This window comes from Mesocricetus auratus, unplaced genomic scaffold (genome assembly GCF_017639785.1).
Source record: "Mesocricetus auratus isolate SY011 unplaced genomic scaffold, BCM_Maur_2.0 Super-Scaffold_100011, whole genome shotgun sequence".
Lineage (NCBI taxonomy): Eukaryota > Metazoa > Chordata > Mammalia > Rodentia > Cricetidae > Mesocricetus > Mesocricetus auratus.
Genome location: NW_024429195.1, coordinates 46,268,833 through 46,289,511, shown reverse-complemented (window position 1 = coordinate 46,289,511; position 20,679 = coordinate 46,268,833). Strand labels below are relative to the sequence as shown.

At 38.3% G+C, this 20,679-nt stretch overlaps 1 long non-coding RNA gene across 4 annotated transcripts in view; it reads left to right on the top strand.

Annotated features, from left to right (window-relative positions):
• Positions 1 to 8,846, top strand: part of LOC121143264 — a 47,225-nt gene extending 38,379 nt beyond the window's left edge. For all 4 annotated transcript variants that reach the window (XR_005880460.1, XR_005880461.1, XR_005880458.1 and 1 more), the window contains 3 exons: positions 5,700 to 5,835; positions 6,691 to 6,800; positions 8,379 to 8,846. This is a non-coding gene — a long non-coding RNA (uncharacterized LOC121143264). The remainder of the gene's footprint in view (positions 1 to 5,699; positions 5,836 to 6,690; positions 6,801 to 8,378) is intronic.
• The last annotated feature ends 11,833 nt before the right edge of the window (positions 8,847 to 20,679 follow it).

Here is a 20,679-nt window from a genome sequence, read left to right as displayed (position 1 = left end):
TGTTAGCACTCTACTGGAATAAAATTTATATATGGCAGAGAGCGAGGTAGAAGAAATAATATTTTGACACAAATCCATCCTAGATCACACATCCATCCTAGATGATATGTGTTTGCTATACTATTTGATAGAACACCTTGACAGTTTAAGTTCAGATGAAATCAAAGAAGTCGTGTTATTTATAATACATATTGATTCATGGATTTACATGTTTGTTGTTCATTGACTAACATGTTAAATGCCCATAAAGGGCCATACATGGTATCGACACAGAAAAACATCCTCAGGGTCTTCTCTCGTGGAACTGATGAGCTGAAAAAGCAGAGAAGTTGAAGTGCATCATAACTTACATAGCTGTCATAAGAGAATAATAAGAAGGAAAACGTCCAGTTTAATCCCTGGCACTAAAGTGTCGGGACTAATGTCATATTTTAGAAATATGCCTCACCTCAAACCCAGAATTCTAGGAGCTCAGAACTTCTATTGTTTTTTAGAGGTCAGCTGGTTACCTCGAGATGGCCAGGTCTGGTGGAGAATGACTCCTAATTTGTGTAACAAAAGACCTAGGCCCTGGGTGAATCCATACCCACCCTGAGGGCTAGTGAGATTTGCCTGAAGGCTAGTGAGTACATGCAGTTTTAGGAGTGTCTCTAGGATTAAGGGACATATTTGATATCAGCTCTATAGATGATAAAATATGTCTTCTGCCAGTTACAGCCCACCCACCCCCTGCTTTTGGAGAGTTATTTAAGATGATGCAGGAAAAAAACATGGTCTCCAGAATATATTGACTGAGAGCCCTCCTGAGATGACCTGATGTCTCTGTCTCGTCCTTAACATCATTGGGTTGTTAGGTTTTCCTTCATCCACACTTACCCATTCAGGGTCAGAACCAGGGCTGTTCAGCTGGTTCTCATCACAGCCCCAAAGACATCTGGAATAGATAGCCCTTTCGATATAGGACTGATACAGGTCGGACCCAGGCACTAAAGGAGCTTCCATGAGGAGGCAGTGCAAAATAAGAGACAAAGAAAACTCCAAAAGACAGAAGTAGAGAATTATTAACCTGGAAACAAAAGGATGGGGGGAAATCAGCAGATTGATGAAGCCAAGGAATAAAAGGCTCCAAGCATGGGGTGGTAGTTTATGGTGTAGAGTATTTCAGTGAGAGCTGATGAGAAGGAAGAGTATTCTCCATCCACATGGCCAAAAGCAATGGGCTGTTTTCTGCCTTATTCTATATTTCAAAGTCTTCACAGAGAATCAGGCTAAGAGTGGAGATTAGTAAACAGAGGAGGTAACATTTGGGAGATAGAACGTTTTAGTATCTATTCATGTAACCGTAGGAGGTACAAAAAATGAGAATGATAGGTTGGAAAGATAAGGAAATAGAAAGCCAGTATTTTTAGAAGACAGGACAGTTAGAAGAACAGACACTTTTTCTAACAGGAGAATGTACTAGACGAAAATCATGAGGATGGCTTACAACTATTTTTGCTACATGTTAGATCTTTTTCTGATATATGAATAATTAATTTTGCTATGTTTCTTGAATTGATGCAACATATTACTAACTTTGAAAGGCTGACATAGTTACCAGCACTGTACATCAGACACAAAAGAAATAAGCACCACCTTAGGTCTCAGAGTTAGTAAATGTTGAAACAGCATTGACCCGGAAGGGGACTAAATGTGGAACAGAGCATTAATGATGGTTTGCTTCCTGTTGATTACTTCCTGCCTGATCATTTCCTCCTACAGGATGCACAAAACAAAGGCATGAACTGAAAGGTGTAGGCACCATGGTGAGAAAGACAAAGGAAGATTTAAAAATATGTAAAACACTAGTTAGGGAAAATTGGAGAGCAGATTTAGGGACACTGGATAGGATTCTCATGCAAAATTTAGCATTTACCTGAGTTTTGTGAGGAAAACAATACAGATAGCACACTGCCTTGTTGCATGACTGGGTCCCTATCATGTTGAACTAGACAACATGAAGTAGATGGGTGGGTTCATCAGTCAAGGATACTATGTTTCAGGCATTTTTCTTCTGGTCAAGAGCTCGAGAGTATTTTTTTTTTTTTTATATTCCATTTGGGATTTTTTTCCTTTTTTTTTTCTTTAAGTTAGAAACAACCTTGTTTCACATGTCAGTCCCAGCTTCCTCTCCCTCCCCATCACTCCCCACCAGGCCCCCCATTCCCCCACCCAATCTCCACTCAGATCCCCAGGGAGGGTGAGGCCCTCCATGGTGGATCTCCAGAGTCTGTCATTTCATCCAGGGTAGGGTCTAGGCCCTCCGACAAGAGTCCAGGCTGACAGAGCTTCCCTCATTGTGGGATGGGCACTCAAAGTCTATTTGTATGCCAGGGATAAATACTCCCCAAGCCACTAGAGATTACCTAGGCCCCCTCACTGACACCCACCTTCAGGGGGTCTGGGTCAGTCCCATGCTTTCCACACAGCCATCAATATGGGGTCCAAGAGCTCCCCCTTGTTCAGGTCAACTGTTTCTGTGGGTTAAATCAGCCCAGTCTTAACTTCTTTTCTTATCAGTTCTCCCTATCTGAAAACTGGATTCCAGGAGTTCAGTTCAGTGTTTAGCTATGGGTGTCTGCCTCTGCTTCCATCAGTCTTGGGATGAAGGTTCTGTTTCCCAGACTCTCTGGCAATGGGATTATATGCTGGCACTCCCCTGATTCACGTCTAAAATCCATAAATGAGTGAGTACATACCATGTTTCTCTTTTTGTGACTGAGTTACCTCACTCAAGATGGTTTCTTCTAGTGCCATCCATTACCCAGCTCTTGTTATGTTACCCCAATGAATCATTAAATTATTCTAGATGGGAAAAATTAATAATAGTGTTTCAAATTGTAATTCCATAGGATTAAAATCAGAAGGCAAGTATTTAAAGGGAGGAGACAGAACTATGATACATTGGTAATCACCTGTACAGGAATAATACCTGACGATCTCAGAAGTACTAGTCTTCGAGTTTATAACAATATGTTCAGAATACACTTCTAATGTGCAAATCTGCCAGGATTCAGAGTCCTATTATGCTTCTCGTACATTGCTAACATTTCCATGAATTTCTTCCAAGACATTTAACTTAAAAAAAAACTATTTTCCCTACAGTTTTATCTTTATTTCCCATTAATGTTTCTTTTCTTGAAGTGGTAGCCATTGTTAATGCAGACTAAGGAATTTACAATCTCATGAAAACTAATGTTGATTAAAACAGATTTCCTATCATTTATATAGGAAAGACATGATCCATAATTGCTGGTAAAATGTAAGCCAGTAGTCATGTGTAAATTGACCCCTTTAAGAGAAATACATGGATTTAATGTCACTATTTCTAACATGCATCATTCATTACCCATGGTGACACTACATTGCCTATTCAAAGTTATCTCAAAGCCAGAAGCAAACAAAGAGTTAGGCCTAAACTGGTGAGAAATGCAGCTGATTAGCATTTTACAGGCTCTTGCTAGTAAAGTTTCACTAAATGAATCCACATGGGAAAGGCCTTGAATAGATCATTTTTCCCACACCTTTCATGGTAAGATCAAGGATTATAAATTTTGCAGCCATAGACAAAATTAAATTTATTTTATTCCAATCTCAGATACACATTTGTTTTTAAATTTTATGCAAAATCAGCTACTGTATATTACATGCAAATGTTTTTTCGTACCCATATTATAATTGCAAAGTAGGATCAGAAATCAATATATAAAATCTGTAAAGAGCATACCTCTTGTATACTAAAATTTATTCACACATCAACATTTGTTGTGATAAAATACAGTACTAGTACTGATGCTTGCACAGTTCTATAAAAATGGCTATTATTTTAAAATGTCCAAATGTCTTGACAATAAATATTATACAAATTGTCATCTTTAGTGGATGGCTTCACACCCATGCATATGTAGGTAGCACTACATTTTGATTCAGTGTTAAATGAAAAGAAATAGGACTTAAATTTGCAAGAGGGTCATTGGGAAGGGTTGCAGGAGCAGTGTGCACTGGAGAGGTGTGCATGGGTGAATATGATCAAAATTTATTGTGTACCTGGGTCAAATTCTTAAGAAATGATACAAAAAATTCAAAACTAAAGAATGAAAACCATCAAATAATTTTGGGTGTCACTGGAGTGTGATACAGGCTGTGGGAATGCAAGCATAGCATAGTATTAGGTTGGGAAAAAAATTCCTAGGTCTCTGCAACTGAAAGTCAAGAGAGCCTGAGGGGATAAACATTAAACCTAAGAACAGGTCTTTCCAAAGATGATGGAAGACAAGCAACAAAAACAGAGTCCAAACCAAGGAGCAAAGTAGCTGAAGTCAGTGTGTCTGCAAGTTCTGCTAAAACTAATTGTTAAAAATTAAAATATGTCCATTAACCAATAAATCCTTGGTTATGCCTATCAAGTGACACACATGCTACCATAACCCCATGATGGAAAAAAATGAGAAACTCCATGGCTATAGGGATTTTATATCCATATATAAAATAATAACCATAAGGACGAGGTAGACTGTTGGAAAGTAATAACGTCCATGGGAAAGTCAAGCGGAAGGGAGGGCAAGGCAAGAGAGATGGGAGTTAGTTAACATGGGGAGGGTCACAAACCAAGTGGGACGATGATGACAGGTCTAAGACCAGGAGATAGGACATCCTTTGAGGGAGAAAGGCAGAATTTTTCTTTAGAATATTAATTCTAGCTAGTTCATTGCCTCCTTAAAACCAAAGTAAAAAGTGTATTGCTTTAGCTTTCATTTTACTTAAATATTGTGTCACAAATGTAAACAAGTATCAAAGACAACTGAGTAAATTCTAGGGCCCAGAGAGACCAGCAGAATGCTTAACAGGGCATCAAGCAAGATTTAGGCAGAGTCACCCGTCCTGCTGGATGCACTTGGTGTTTGGTTCAAACGCTAAAGCCACACCCAATCCTCCTTGTCAGTATCACTTATGCTTTTAATAACAATTGTGTCTACTTAAATTTTCAGATAATGCAAATATTTGAGTCGTTGACTTGAAATAAAATCAGTGTCTGACTACTTGTGAATGAACCTTTTTCATACCACTTTCTGTGTGACTGTATAGAAATGGTCATTTCTTCAAAATAATTGACCAAATTTTAACAATAATTAACCAAAATTAAGCACATGTTCTTCTTTGGGAGACAAACTTCCTCCGCTTATTTTCCCAATGACTGAATGCCATTTGGATTCAAGTCTAACTATTATGTGATAATCCCATTAGAAACATTTTGGATGATAATTAAAGCTATAACATTAAAGTAATAAGCCTGGTTTATTGCATGCATAGCTAATATATGTGAGTTTCTGAGAAAGGGCATTCCAAACAATAATGGGTAAAGGGTAGCATTGGTTTTTATATGTGACGATCTGAAGGAACACATGAAATTTCTGATTAGACTAATGCTATTGTGTTCTCAGTCACGTGTGACATAAGGCATAGGAAGTTAAAGCAAAGACAGTTGAATCAACTAGCCTTAGAAGATTTTTATCACAAGCAATGCTCATCTTGGTTTTAAATTGGTGTTTGCACACATGCGCATGTGCATGCACATGTGTGATATACATGTGTGTATGGGTGGGGTGGCTACATGTGGAAGATTCCAAGTGTTTTTCAGTCTCTCCCTGACTCATTCCTAGGGACAGGGTCTGTTACTGAACCTGGAGCTCACAAATTTGGCAAGACTTGCTGTTACCCATCAAGTTCCAGGGACGCTCCTATTGGTGTCTCAGCATTGCTGGAATTATAAGGGCATCATCACATCCTATATTTTCTGTAAGTTCTTCAAATCCAAACTCAGGTCTCTATGCTTGCATGGTGGGCACTTTACTGGCAGCCATATCTCCAAACCTGTGTATTGATTTTGAAAGGGAAAACCTGTGTGGTACAATCCCTTAATGTTCTGTTTTCATTTCTCCCTGCCCCAATGCAGCACTCAAAAGACATAGAATTATTAAGTGATTAACTCCTTTTCTTAAATTTTGAATGTGTGTGTTACTCAGAGTGAAGTTTACAGTGCCTCCTGTAAACTAAAAGTCCAGAAAGATACATGCATCTCAGAGATAGTATCTTCAACATAGGCATTCTTTTTGAAAAGTAGGAAATTAATTGGCTCTTAGACAACCTTCCTGGTTTCTTTATTCCTGACCCTCAGATGAATCACCACAACATTTCTTCCATGAGAACAATCCAGTGTTGTTTATAAATACTCACTACTGGATATAGGTTCTATGATGACAATTAGGGCAGTCACAAATCTGATTAAAGGGGAAGGCCATTCAGTCTTTCCACTACTGCTAGGAGTCTTAGCTGGTATCATCCCTATGGATTCCTGGGAATTTCTCTAGCACCAGATTTCTTCCTAACCCCATAATGGCTCCCTCTGTCAAGATATCTTTCACTGATAGCCCCATCCATCACTCCTCCAACTCAGCCTTCTGGTTCCCTCATGTTCCCATCCCCCATCCCCTCTCTGCTACTCACCTCCCAATTTACCCAGGAGATCTTAACTATTAGGGAAGGGGAACTGGGGTTGAATTTAAAATGAAAAAAAAAAAATAAGCACAAAGAAGAAAAAATAATTACTAGCTGTTGAAAGGTAATGGAAATTTAATTTTGTGTTACTTGCAGGTATATAATAATAAAGGATATAAATAATAAAAAAGAATACTGAATACTGTGTGATGAGCATCTTTCCTAGAAACTAACTGTGCTGTTCATGAATGCAGAGCTCTAGCCAGGTTAGTGACATTTTCAACTATTTCAACAGCAGTTTCTAAACAACAAGCTAAAATAGTAGTGAGCTTCCGGCCTCAAGCATAAAACACTCACTCCTACTGTAAATCAGCTATATTTTAGCCTTATCAAACCATACTTAATTAGTTTGCCTTTTCGTCTACATGTGAGAAATTAAATGTCTTCCCTTCTCTGAATGGATTTTCCACATAACTCTAATATTTGAAATGTATTGCAAAATTAGTTCAATCTACGACTTCCCCTTCTAGTGAATTTATGCCTAGATTGCCTTCAAATTAATTGCCATTGGAAGGAAAAATTATCCAGGAGGATAGTAATAAAGTAAGACACAAACAAGCTTCTAAAAAGAGCTATTTGTTACTTGCTTATCACAAACACAAAAAGCTGATATAAGCCTCAGAATCTTATTTTTTTTCCACTCTAAGGACTTAGAACACAGAGTATATTTTTTAAATAGACGTAAGTAAACTCAGCATGCCACACCTGCAAATCCTCACGCGATGTTGCAGAATTATATCCACGGGACCTCAAGTGCAGCATGGTGTAAGAACACAGAACATCCCCCACTCACACCCTATAAAGTAGTAGTTATTGCTGTGGGCCCTGGGCTACCCATTTTGTCCTTGATCATTTTCTTGAGCAAATTATGACAATAACTTTTACAAATGTGATGTGAATATTGTGGTTGTAAGTAATTTTAGAAAAGCAACTGAGGAATCAGAGACTCAAAGTGGATACAATAAGGAAGGGCTTATGTCAGAACAGCATCAGAGTGATGATGCTTTTACTCCATCACAAAGTAGGCACTGATGACCACACAGGAGATCAAGGAAAGCTCAGCCATTGCTGACTGCTCTGCTAGACAACACTAGGGCACTACCATGAGATTTCTTCCCATTACATAGCAATTATTATATTATTTTACTTCGTTTGCATATTGTCTCTCTCCTCACCAAAATTCAAGCTTTTTAAAAGCAAGACACAGCCATATCTCCAAACATGGGGTCTTGACTGATGTGTGGTAGGTACTCAATCACTGGTTGACAAAAGAGCAACAGGACAAAAATTAAAATCTTGTTCTTTTTTCAAGACAGGGTTTCTCTGTGTGGCCTTAGCTGTCCTGGGACTTGCTCTGTAGAGAAGGCTGTTCTAAAACTCAGGGATCCACCTGCCTCTGCCTCCCAGGTGCTTTTTGTGTGCTTAAAAAGTAACAGTTATTAAGGCTAACTGATGGCATAGCAACAGCACATGTGTATTTCACTTCTTGATACTATTGTATCCCAAGAAGGACAAATGTGCAAGTGCCAAGTGATATCTTCAAGACAGCAATGGCTATTGTGCCATTGCTCCATCATATACTAGCCCTTTTCTCACTGAGAAACAGTAAACTAAAAATGCCATCCTGCTGTGTGGCTTTTGTACTGCTAGTCTCTGAGGAAGAAGAAAGGAGACACTGTTTATAAGGGTTTATATTAGATAAAGAGACAGATTGGAAAAATACTGTTTCAAACTTTCAGTTTCTATTTCTTTTTCGTCCATTCATCAATGGAATCAAATTGAAGACCCAGACAAGAATCCATGTGCCTATGGACACCTGATTTTTTAATAAAGATGCAAGAAACACACAGTGGGAAAAAAGACAGCACCTTCAGCAAATGGTGTTGGTTACACTGGATGTCTGCATGTAAATAGTTCCACAGTTCTCACCCTGCACAAGACTCAACTCCAAACAGATTAAAGGACCTTAACATAAAACTAGATACACCGAATCTGATAGAAGAGAAAGTGGGGAACAGCCCTGATTCATGGGCACAAGAGAAGACTTTCTGAATAAAGCACAGACAATATGGGCACTAAGATCAGCAGTTAATAATGGGACCTTATTATTCTGAAAAGCATCTATTTATTTTCTAAGTGCATATGAAGAATGGACTTGTTGACTGAAATTGCCTAGGTTTGATCCTCAAAACCAACAGCAAAAAAGAAGAAAGAGGAAAAAGTAAATAAACATCAGGAACCATTTTAAATCATTCATAGTCTGTTCCATTAATACTCTTGTTATTAATTGAGTGGCACAGAAGGTAATTTCCATGGTAGTTCAACTTAGACACTAGTCAATCAATTTCGTAAATGCCTTTTACAAGTATAGTTTCTATTTTACACAGGGAAAACAGACACAGGAAACCATTCTAGAAGACTTACAAGAAACCAATTCAATCCTACTTCCATGATGCCTAGCCCCCATTTTCAATTAGAGTTTTGAAAAACCAGAGGAAAAAATTAAATTGCTTAATATCAAAGTGTCTTAAATTAACAATTCTTTCAAGGAAAGTTCTGTAAAACAGAGTTTTGTTAAGGGAAGATAGGTTATGCTTCATTTTCTCCTCAGTATTTCAGACATGGGGCTAAGGAAGGGCTGAGTGAGTGAAGCCCTTGTCCAGCCAGTGTATGAAATTGACTTCAGATTCCTCAGGAGGTGATGACAAGGAAATGCCCAAATTAAACTGGCTAGTCTGACTATCCAGACTGGGGAGTTCAGCCTCTCTCTCTCTCTCTCTCTCTGTGTGTCTCTCTGTCTCTGTCTCTGTCTGTCTGTCTCTGTCTCTCTCTGTCTCTCTCTCTCTCAAACTGTGCCTCTGGAGTCTACCTTCATGAGCACATACACAAATATGAATCAGTTCACACATCATACATGCAAACAACACACATAAACATATGAAAACCAAAATGTCAATGATAATTAGTCTAACGCTCATGCTTCATTGCTTTTGCAAATAATTTCTTTTAAATCATGATTATCTGGAAAGCCCAACTTAATTTTTGATACTGATTTTTCTGAGACAGGGTCTCACTTTTCAACCCAACTGGGCCTAGATTCCTAGTCCCCCTGACTCAGCCTGTAAAGTACCAAGTACAACTACACCAAGCCATAGCTATTATTTTGTGTGTAGTAAAGCAAGAATGTAATTGCAGCCTTTAAAAGACATTATGCATAGCTGAAGCATTCACTTTTAAAAATTACAATCAAAATGTGTCAAGTCAGATTTGCCACATCCTAGCATAGAGAGAATAATAAAACTCTATTTTCTGTGAGTCATTTTTGCATGTCTGCTAAAACCCTCATTTTTCAAAATTCTTGTCAAGTGTTCTCTCCTCCATGACAACTTTTGATCATTCCAGCTAGACAAAATAAATATTCCTTCCAGATGGCACTGGTAATCTGTATCTGTTTTATATGAACTTGCAATGATATTATTTCCATTTGCAAACATGTCATTTAACCATTTGGAGAACCATTGTTTTGAAACATCTTGAGCCAGAAATGGTACCCAAAATATATTAGCTGAATGTTTTTCTCTTAAACAATATGTCCTGTGGTGAGAGACACAATAGAAAATGACATTTATTTTATCCCTTAACACAGGTAAAATCCACAGTAAGTTGGCATAACAAAGGACATTTTACTATTGGGATTAATTAAACCAAAATCTATTTACAACTTGGGTCATTGGTTGTTCATGGCTGCAGAGAGAAGAACAGTCATTTTTCCTGGGGGTCAGTGTGGTCACTGGTAGGTTGATCATGTCCTAGTGGATGGTCCCATATTTACATACATATGGGAAGCAGTAATCACACTTAGTGTATTATTTTTTAAAAAGTAGATTCACTGAGGGGCATAGGACAGTCAGAGCATGGAATGTAAGGAGGGAGGATCATCAAGATACATTGTATATACATGTAAGAGATTTTCAAAGAATAAATAAAAAAGCCTACTTTGATGCAAAATAGTGGAAACTATTGTTCTGGTAAAAAAAAACCACAAAGAAGGAAAAGAATAAAGAATTTTCTATAGATTCAGATAATATTCAAAGTATTTCCAAAATAGATGAATAGCTGATAAGGCTAGTTGTACTGACTTGGAAAATACATGGGATCTTTCTTAGGAAGGTAAGGTTCATGGACAATGCCCCACATCAGAGTAGCTGAAGAAGGCATCCCACTCTTGCAATGAAGAGGCAGATTGAAGGGGATGCTACCAAAGGGTCTTCTGGGCAACCATGAAAATAGTAAGTGATTTGTTTATAAGGAAATGACCTTTATATCTTCATTTGTAGATATACCAAATTTCCTTTCATGCACATTCTATTACTGATCTACAGCCATATGTACTATCCACAACCAAATCCTTGCCCCCATGCCACTTTACCATACAACTTCTGTCTAAACCACATATACATTTATCCAGAAAACTCACTCATGAGAATTTACTGCCAGATATGATCTAACAATGCAAACACCATTATGCCAAAGGTTATAGATGCTGTCCTTATTTATAACTGCAAAATAGTAGAAAGTATCTATATGTCCACACTTAGATTAGTTGAATACAGAAACAATGGTCTCAGTTAGGGTTCCTATTGCTGTAAAGAGACACCATGTCCATGGCAACTCTTATAAAGGTTAAAGGCTCAGCTTGCCTATTCATATAATCCAGGACTACCTGGCCAGAGGTGGCACCACAGTTTCACAGGCTTAGCTCATTGTCATCATCATGGAATATGGTGGCTTGGGGACAGACATGGTATTGGAGCTGAGAGTTCTACGTTTTGATTAGCAGGGAAAAGGAAGTGAACTAAATTGTGTACCTTGAGTGTATATGAGACTTCAAAGGTCACCTCCACAGTGACACACTTCCTCCTCCAAGGCCATACCTATAACAACAAAGCCACACCTCCTAATAATACTACTCCCTATGAACTTATGGAAGCCAATTACATTCAAACTACCACAAATGGCAAGTAAACCCAATGAAATAGTGGTAGAGTTAGGAAATAATTGAGGAAGTATTTCATTAATTAATATGAAGTCATTTCTTTAAAATATTGTTAAGCATAAATAACAAACTTCAAAAAAAGCATTATAGTACACTACTTAGGTGCAAGGGAAAAAAGGAGAAGTACTGGAAGTTATGTGTGCTGCTTGTATTGGCATGGGAAACTCAGGGACCAGAAGACAGTGAAATTGGTCAGCTACAAAATGTGGGAGAAACAAGAGAAAGTGGAAAGGAAAGACATGATCTGTGCTCTCTTTTCTAATTTGACTTCTGGTACATGCCGACTTAGGAAGGAGGCGAAGATAGCTAAGTCAGAAGTTAGAAGAAGGAAAAACTGAAAGAAATCTGAGACAAAGAACTCCAACTGTGTGTCAGCTGAATAACATCCCCTCGTCAATGGAAAGAGAGACAGCCTTCTCAATAATATATGAGTAGAATATTTTATGAGGTTGGAACAGAATCCAAAGTTACCCAAAACAAATTTTGAAGTCTTTCTTTCTGAAATACATGTCCTAGTTTGCTTCCCGTTGTTGTGACAGACACCCGGACTAAAAGTGACAAGGCAAGGAAAGAGCTTATTTCATCTTATTGCTTACAGTCCACCAGGAAGGGAAGTCGGGGCAGTAACTGAAGCCGAGGCCCTGAAGGAGCTCAGAGTGCCAGTGCACGTCTCTTGCCTTGTCAATCCAGGACCACTTGGCCTGGTGTGGCACCACCCACGGTGGGCTGTGCCCCTCCCACATCAATCACTAATTAAGAAAATGCCCCACATACTTGCCTGCAGGCCAATCTGATGGATGCATTTTCTCAGTTAGGTTGAAAGGAATGTATATTCTGGAGACATGTTAGACTATGGGGTTGAGGCTGGGAAGAAGAAAGATGAAATGAAGACACCTTGTTATGTCAGAAAATCAAAGAAGGCCTGAGTGTCTCCAGTGGTCAAATGTGGGACAATTTAAGTACAGAGAAATACAAACTACGACTAATATGAATCATTGATGAAAGAGGAAGTTCTACACAAATACTTCAATTAAGTATATAAATATTCCTGAACTGTGTCAGGGACAAGGGGATTTAGAGGAAAATGTTGGAGTAAAAAACAATTATTCTGGACATATGATAGGTTCAATGGGGTCCTAGAAGAAACAGACACAGATGCTAAACCCATGTGCCAAGCTTGATGACTGCAGGGTTTATGTGAACTCAAACTACCTAGCAACAGAGTGATTTTACATTATAGGGAAGAAAGTAAGTGTACAGAGAAGACATTCAATCATACTCAAGCAACGATCCCAATAACAGCATCAGTAGGCTCTGCACTTGTTGCTATGAGAACATCACATCACTTTGTTAGATAAAAATGGCAGAAATGATGAGGGAGGGAAGGTAGGAATGAAGACGTGCTACCCCTAGCAAAGGAGCTCTTGGTATTTGGCTGCTGCTGAGAAAGGGAAAGTTGGTTTCCTCCAATGGGGTACTACCTTAAGGCAGACTTACACATAGGAACCAATATCAACTGGAAGAATTTAAAGAAAGAGGGGATAACACAAAGCTGGATAGGTAGGGAGGGTTGAGGACAGATCTGGGAGGAGCTGGGGTGGCAGATAAATACAATCAAACTCCATTTCACAACATTCTCAAAGAATAGCTAAACCGTTATTAGAAAACTGTCAGATTGGAACAGGAGTATCAGGTTGTCTCGATGTGGTATGCTGACACAACAAATCTAACAGAGCTGTTTGACGTAAAACTCTTTGTTCTTTGAAATACGCTATTGAAAATATCTGGAGGAGGTGCCCATGCAGATGCCATTCCTGGTACAGGAAGTGTAAAGTGTCAACTTGCCTAGACCATGGTGCCTGGTGGTTTCTGTCAAATACTAAGCTGGATGTGTTAAGAATGTATATGTATGTATGTATGTATGTATGTATGTATGTATGTATGTATGTACGCATGTATGACATGTGATTAGTGCTTCAATTAATTGTCTTTCAGGAAAGCAGATTGTCATCCATAGCCTGTGTGTACCTTGTTCACAAAGTCCCTTAGAGAAACATCTAGCCGGGCAGTGGTGGCTCACGCCTTTAATCCCAGCACTTGGGAGGCAGAGGCAGGCGGATCTCTGTGAGTTCGAGGCCAGGCTGGACCGACAGCCTCCAAAACAATACAGAGAAACCCTGTCTCATAAAAAACCAAAAAAAAAAAAAAAAAAAAAAAACAGAGAAACATCTAGTCTCTGGGTGCAGTTACAGTAACAACTTCTTCTGGAGACAGAAATCCGGGACAGGGGGTTATGAGATGATATATTACGCTACTGTTAATACTGACTACAGTTTTAAGGATTGGAAAAAGGGAAATGACACATGCATTTTGAGAAAGTTGGGAAAAGGAAGATTGAGGAAGTGGAGTAAAAGGATTACCTCTCTACCACCAGAATACATCTATAAGAAACGTGAACAGTTATAAAAAATAGTAGAAATAGAAATTACAAAAGATAAAGAGAACTTCATAATGGTTGCTTCAGAATAACAGAGAAGGGAAAAGGAGGAAGGAAATTTTAATATTTATGATCATATTACCATAAATACATATATATTAATAATATTTGATATTATTTTTAGTCAGAGTTGGGTTTATTAAAACACATTTAAAATTTTCATTTTATTTATTATTGTGTGATGACTGCACATATGATGTGGGTGTACATGCCACAGTGCACATGCTGAGATTAGATAGCTTTTATGACGTGGTCTCTACATATAGGTTACATAGATCAAGCTCATGCCATCATGCTCATGCTGCTAACATTTTTCTTCCCAAAGTCATTTATTTGGCCCTGAAAGATAATTTCAATACATATTTTTGATCATTACATTATCTTGGCTATTAAATATATATATGTATGCATCATTTAAAATTTTTAAAAATGGGAATAATATGCTTCTAGCACATATGTGACCAGGAAAATTATTTTCTGTTATTATTTGTAGAAGAAAGCAACTGTTTTAATATGATTGCCTTTTATAATACATATCCATCTTTGGAATTACAAATACATGAAAAATTGTGCTTGAATAAAAGGCAATTCAGATTTAAATATTGTGAATCTACTTTTATATACAACCACTTTTAAAAATTTTTGTCATCTAACAGATTTAGGAGAAGCTACACATGCATTTAGGAAATCAATTTCACTACTTTTTTTTACAAATATTCTTCAACTAGAAATTTGATTGTCCGGGTAGGATAGGTTAAAGACTGCCACATGACTAACATAACTTCTTATTTAATTAAATATTCTTTCTTTTGGGTTGGTAATAAGGATCCCAATTCGGCCTTTTCCACAGGTGTGTGTGTGTGTGTGTGTGTGTGTGTGTGTGTGTGTGTGTGTGTGTGAAACTACACACTTCAGTCTCCCAAGACTGATTGCAAGGTCATAAATGTTCTCCACCCCCACCCCTTTTTAAAATCACGTTGTTTAGGATGGCAAGAGCTTGTGGTAGCTGGAGGTGAAATGCCTGTCTTAGATCAAGAATACCAGTCATGGACCTCTGTTATGTTAAATGTTCTTTTTTGCACAAGCCCAATTTCTCTTTCTCAACTGATATGGTATGAAATACACAGAGGTTCTTTCACCTAAGATTTAGAGGACTTAAAATTTAATGTAGAGCTAAAGCAATCGAAATAAACTGCAACTTCAGTCATGAGAACAGGAGGCAAGAGACACCTTGACAACTGATCAACCAGTGAAATGGGGAAATCCAAGGCAAGAACACACTGGTTCTGCATATGACTGGTGTAATAGGAAGTGATGGAGTTATTGTGAAGGGTCAAATAAATTTATAAAAAAGCAGATAAATTGAATGGGAATTCTGCTAGTTAGAAATCTTAGTGCCTGGAGCTGTAACTACTAAAGAAGTTAGAAAATGAACCTCTCTACATGAGAGAATGTAGTCAACTAAAACCCAACAGGATCTGCTAAGATCTTCTGTCAACTTCATTGACATAATGGGCCAAATCCCATACCAAGGAAATACAAATGGTGGCTTATAGAAATCTTGTGTTAGAAATGGCTATTTCATTTATTAAACATTCTTTTGTTTGGGTTAATACTGCTAATCCAGTGAAAATTATGGGTGAACTTTTCTGAAGTGTTTGGTAGTCTTATTAAGGACCATGACATGACATGTTATATTTTTTTAATGTTTGCTTATGAAGTTTGAATTTAAACAGCTTTATTGAGATATAATTCACATGTGTATAAGGTGAACAACTGAGTGTGGTTTTCTTTAGTACACACAAAATATTACTTATTTAATCATCAATATTAAACATCTTAATCATCTCTTAAGTATACATAACACCTAACCCTAGCCTAGCCCTAACCCTAACCCTAACCCTAATCTAACCCTAAACCTAAATCTCACCTAGCCCTAAACTTAATCCTAACACTATACAGTTACCCTCACCCCTAACCCTTAACCTTAACCTTAAACTAGTACTAACCCTAACCTAGTACTAACCCTAACCCCTAAACCTAATGTAACCCTAACCTCTAACCCTAACACTAACATAACTCTAACCCCTAAATCTAACTCCTAACCCTAACCCCCAACCCTAACCTAAGCCTAATCCTAACCCTCTTGTCATTTTGATTGTGAGTCTCAGTCTCTTAATGGTGAATTAAATGTGAGAAAATATTATTCCATCATTGTTTCTCAAGAAGATATTCTTCTCTCTCAGTGTTATCCTAGAAGTCGATGTGGTTTAAGTGTTTATGATGTCCAAAAGTTATGTTGAAATATATTCCTCCATGCAGTGGTAGTAAGAAGTGAACCTCTAGCAGGCTGTTAAAACAGAATCAGACCTCATCCTGGGATTCAGCCCTTATGTACAAGCTTCAGGAGAATTTCTTGTTCCTCTGCCTTATGAAACTGGTGACGGGACAGTTCGCCCTATCTGTTATGTGGACACACACCAGTAATGGTCTGTTTGGGGAATCAAGTGCAACCTTCACCAAATTTCAAATGCTAGGGCCTTGATACTTGATTTCTAGCCTTTAGAATTGTGAGAAAACAAATATGAGTGTCTATGAATTATTATGGAGACTCGGGTATTTTCTTTTAGCAGCACAATGGGCCAAGATAGCATCTTGTGTGGTAAACCACAGAAGTGAATGTGAGCCCTTACACACTGAGGTGAGGTAAATGTCAGCCCTTACACTTTCAGATGACATAAATGTGAGTCCTTACACACTGAGGTGAGGTAAATGTGAGTCCTTACACACTGAGGTGAGGTAAATGTGAGTACTTACACTTTCAGATGATGTAAATGTGATTCCTTACATGCTAAGGTGAGGTAAATGTGAACCCTTATACACTGAGGTGAGGTAACTGTGAGTCCTTACACACTGAGGTGAGGTAAATGTGAGTCCTTACACACTGAGGTGAGGTAACTGTGAGTCCTTACACACTGAGGTGAGGTAAATGTGAGCTCTTAATGTTGAGCTGAAGTAACTGTGAGTCCTTACATGTTGAGGTCTGAATCTGTTTTACTTACTCTGTCAGCACCATACTTCATGTCTACTGGGGGATGCTAGTAAAATAGAAAATTTTAGAAATCTGAAAATACAACTTTGTCCCATTTTCCTAGGATAATTGGCAATTATAGGCCCCTTTACATTTCCACGTGAATTTTGATGCCAGGTAGTCAAGCATCTACAAAACCACTAATGGAAGTTTTGGATGGGTTGCTTTCCACTAGCAGATCACTAAGGAGAATATTGCCATCCTAATGCGGGCCTACATTGCCTCCCTCACAATGTTTTGTTTTTACAGTGTGCAAGCTTTGTGCCTCTTCTGTTGTTTATCATACATATTTTATTCTGTTTAAAGTTACTGTATTATATTTGCTTTTTTGATTTCATTTCCAGACTGTTCCCATAGTTGTTTTTCTTTTTAAGAATTGATTTTTGTATATTGAATTCATGTTCTGAAAACTTGTTGACTCTTATATTAACTCTAATAGTATTCTAGTAAATTATTTATGATTTTTTCTCCATCCAATATATATATATATATATATGTATATATATATATATATAATGAGCATGTTTTAAAAGAAGGATGAAAGTACAGTCCAGTAAATACCTAAGGCTGTAACATGGTTGCATATTATCAAGTGTTTTGTGTTATGCTCAAATGTGTTATGCCTGGGACTAGCAACATCATCATTGTGAGTTTGCTTTGCATTGCAAACACCTGATGATATCCCTGGGAAATGTGAACTCCTCTGATGTGTTAGTCTTTGAGACCACTGTTGCAAATATGAACTATCACTGAGCCTTTATGAAGAAAAGCCCTGCACTAGAGATGTACCATTACTATTTTCCTGTGTCATTAATTTTGTTCACTGAGAATTTCATACACGTAAAAAAATGAAACATGATTACTTTTAGCCCCTAATTTATTTTATCTTCCTCCACCTATCCACACAGGCATCCCTAAAAGTCCTTTTCCCTGCATTCATGCTTTTTTTTTTCATGACTCACTATTTAACCAAAGCTGTTGTTGTGACCACAGTTATGAAACTATCCACTGAATCCTGATGGGTACAAAACTGAACATTAATTAAGGCCCCCATCTGAGTAGTTCAGGAGAAAGGAATAGAACCATGGGAGCCCCTCCTCCATCTAAAACTGTTTTCCAGGCCAGTTGTACAGGTAACTGAAGCAGCTATGAATTTTGGCAGCAATGGCTGTGTCTTTCCCAGAAGATGGCTTATCACAGCCCTTCTCCGTATCATCTGGTTTATACATCATTTCTGTCCCTTCTTCTACATTGTTACCTGAACCTTAGAGGGGAGGGAGTGTTTGTTTTTTGTAGGGCTCAGCACTCAACCATAACTTAGTTTTACCACCATGAACAACCATGTCTCTTCTAGATTCATCACCATTCACAAGGGGATGGGGACTCTCTGATTAAAGCTGAGAGTCGTAGTTGTCTGTAGGTATGAACATGGATATTTAGAAGCCAGTATAACCAGGAGAGGCAAGGCTACACACAGAAACCCTATCTCAAAAAGAAAAAAAAAAGAAGAAGGAGGATGTTAAGTGAAGCTTTATCTTTGCTAGCCGCTTTGGTTTATCCCCCGCCAGTCGCCTGGGCTCTGCCGCACCAGCCTGGTTCTAGATCCGCATGAGTCCCAAATAAACACACAGGAGGCTATATTAATTATGAAGCTGTTGGCCTTGTTTGTTTCTTACTGGCTAGCTCTGCCTTAAGTAATTACCCCATAATTGTTAATCTAAGTATGTCTCTTACCGGAGAATAGTTCCAGGCTTCCTACCCCCAATGGCGTTACATGTTGACTCTCTTGTGTTTCCCCTTCCCAGAATCCTCCTCGACTCCTAGTCCCTCCTATCTAGGTTTTCTATTGGCCAGACAGTACTTTATTGACAAATGCACAGGCAAATAACAGGACTTCCCCAACAGGAGGAGAATGGGGAGGAGGATGAAATGGAAGAAGAACAGGAAGAAGAGGAAGAAGAAGAAGAAGATAGTATAATACCATGCCAGCTTAGTTAACAACAGTATTCAAATCCTCGATATTGCCTATGACTTCTCCATCCATGCATTTTTAAACTGGGCTTACAGTACCAGCCATGGATTTCCTCCTGTAGAGTGACCTCAAATCCAACCAGAAGGTACTTGGCTACAGTCATGACATTATTGCACAAGTGGATGCATGATCCCTTGCATGTTGGTGTTACCTTTATTATTTTATGGAGCACAAAGCTAAGTAAGACCACTGATATCTCACTCAGTGGCTTGCATAGCACTTTCTGATGATGTGGAAACTAACCACCTTCCAGCTCAGTTCCAGTTTGGCTTTTCTGTATTTTGAAATCAAGATTTTTTGTGTCTTCAGAGATGGGGTCTTACCAGGTAGTTCTGCGGCAAGAACATGTGTTGTTTGAGGGCTTCTGGCAATTTTATAACCAATAGGTTCTAGGGAAATGTCCTACACCTGGCACTAGTGTAGGAGACCACAGGTGCCAGACCAGACTATATATCTTGCAAAACTTTCAGTCACAACACATGTATAAAATAAAACATCCCATGATAAAACCACATTTATACAATATTTATATATGAATCCAGACCTACTGAAGGTACTGGAAAGTAAACTCTGACCTACTGAAGGTACTAGAAGGTAAACTCTGACCTAAAGAGGCTAACCACACAAAGAAAACACGGGGAATAAACAATCCCAAACCAGCAAATCAAAAGAAGAAAAGCACATACGCATGCACTCATGCATGCGTGTGTACACATACGCACACACACACATACACACACACACACACACCACCACCACCACCACCACCATCACAACAACAACAACATAACACAAATCATCAAAGGCTTCTCACTGATATCTCTCAGCATCAATTATCTCGATAACCCCAAAACAACACAGACTAACAGAATAGATGGGAAAACAGGATCTATCCTTCTGCTGTATCCAAAAAACACACCTCAACATCAAGGATAGACATCACCTCAGGGTAAGAGGCTGGGAGAAGATATTCTAAGCACATGGCCCTAAGAAGCAAACTGGTGTAGCCATCTCATTATCTGACACAATATACTGCAAGCCAAAACTAGTCAGAAGAGACAGGGAAGGACACTACACATCCATCAAGGAAAAAATCCATTAAAATGGCATTTCAATTCTTGACATCTATGACCCAAATCCAAGAATACCCAAGTTTATAAAAGAAATGCCACTTCACCTTAAATCACACACTGACCTTCACATAATAATACTGGGAGTCTTCAATACCACACTCCTGCCAATAGACAGGTTATCCAGACAAAAAAATGGATGATCAGTGAAAAAGATGCCATGGATTTGAGGATATTTTTGTATATGGGAAGTTTTGTAGGGAGGAAAGGGAAGAAAGAAATGTAATTACATTATTATCTCAAAAAATAAAAAACAAGAAAACTTTGACTTCATTGATC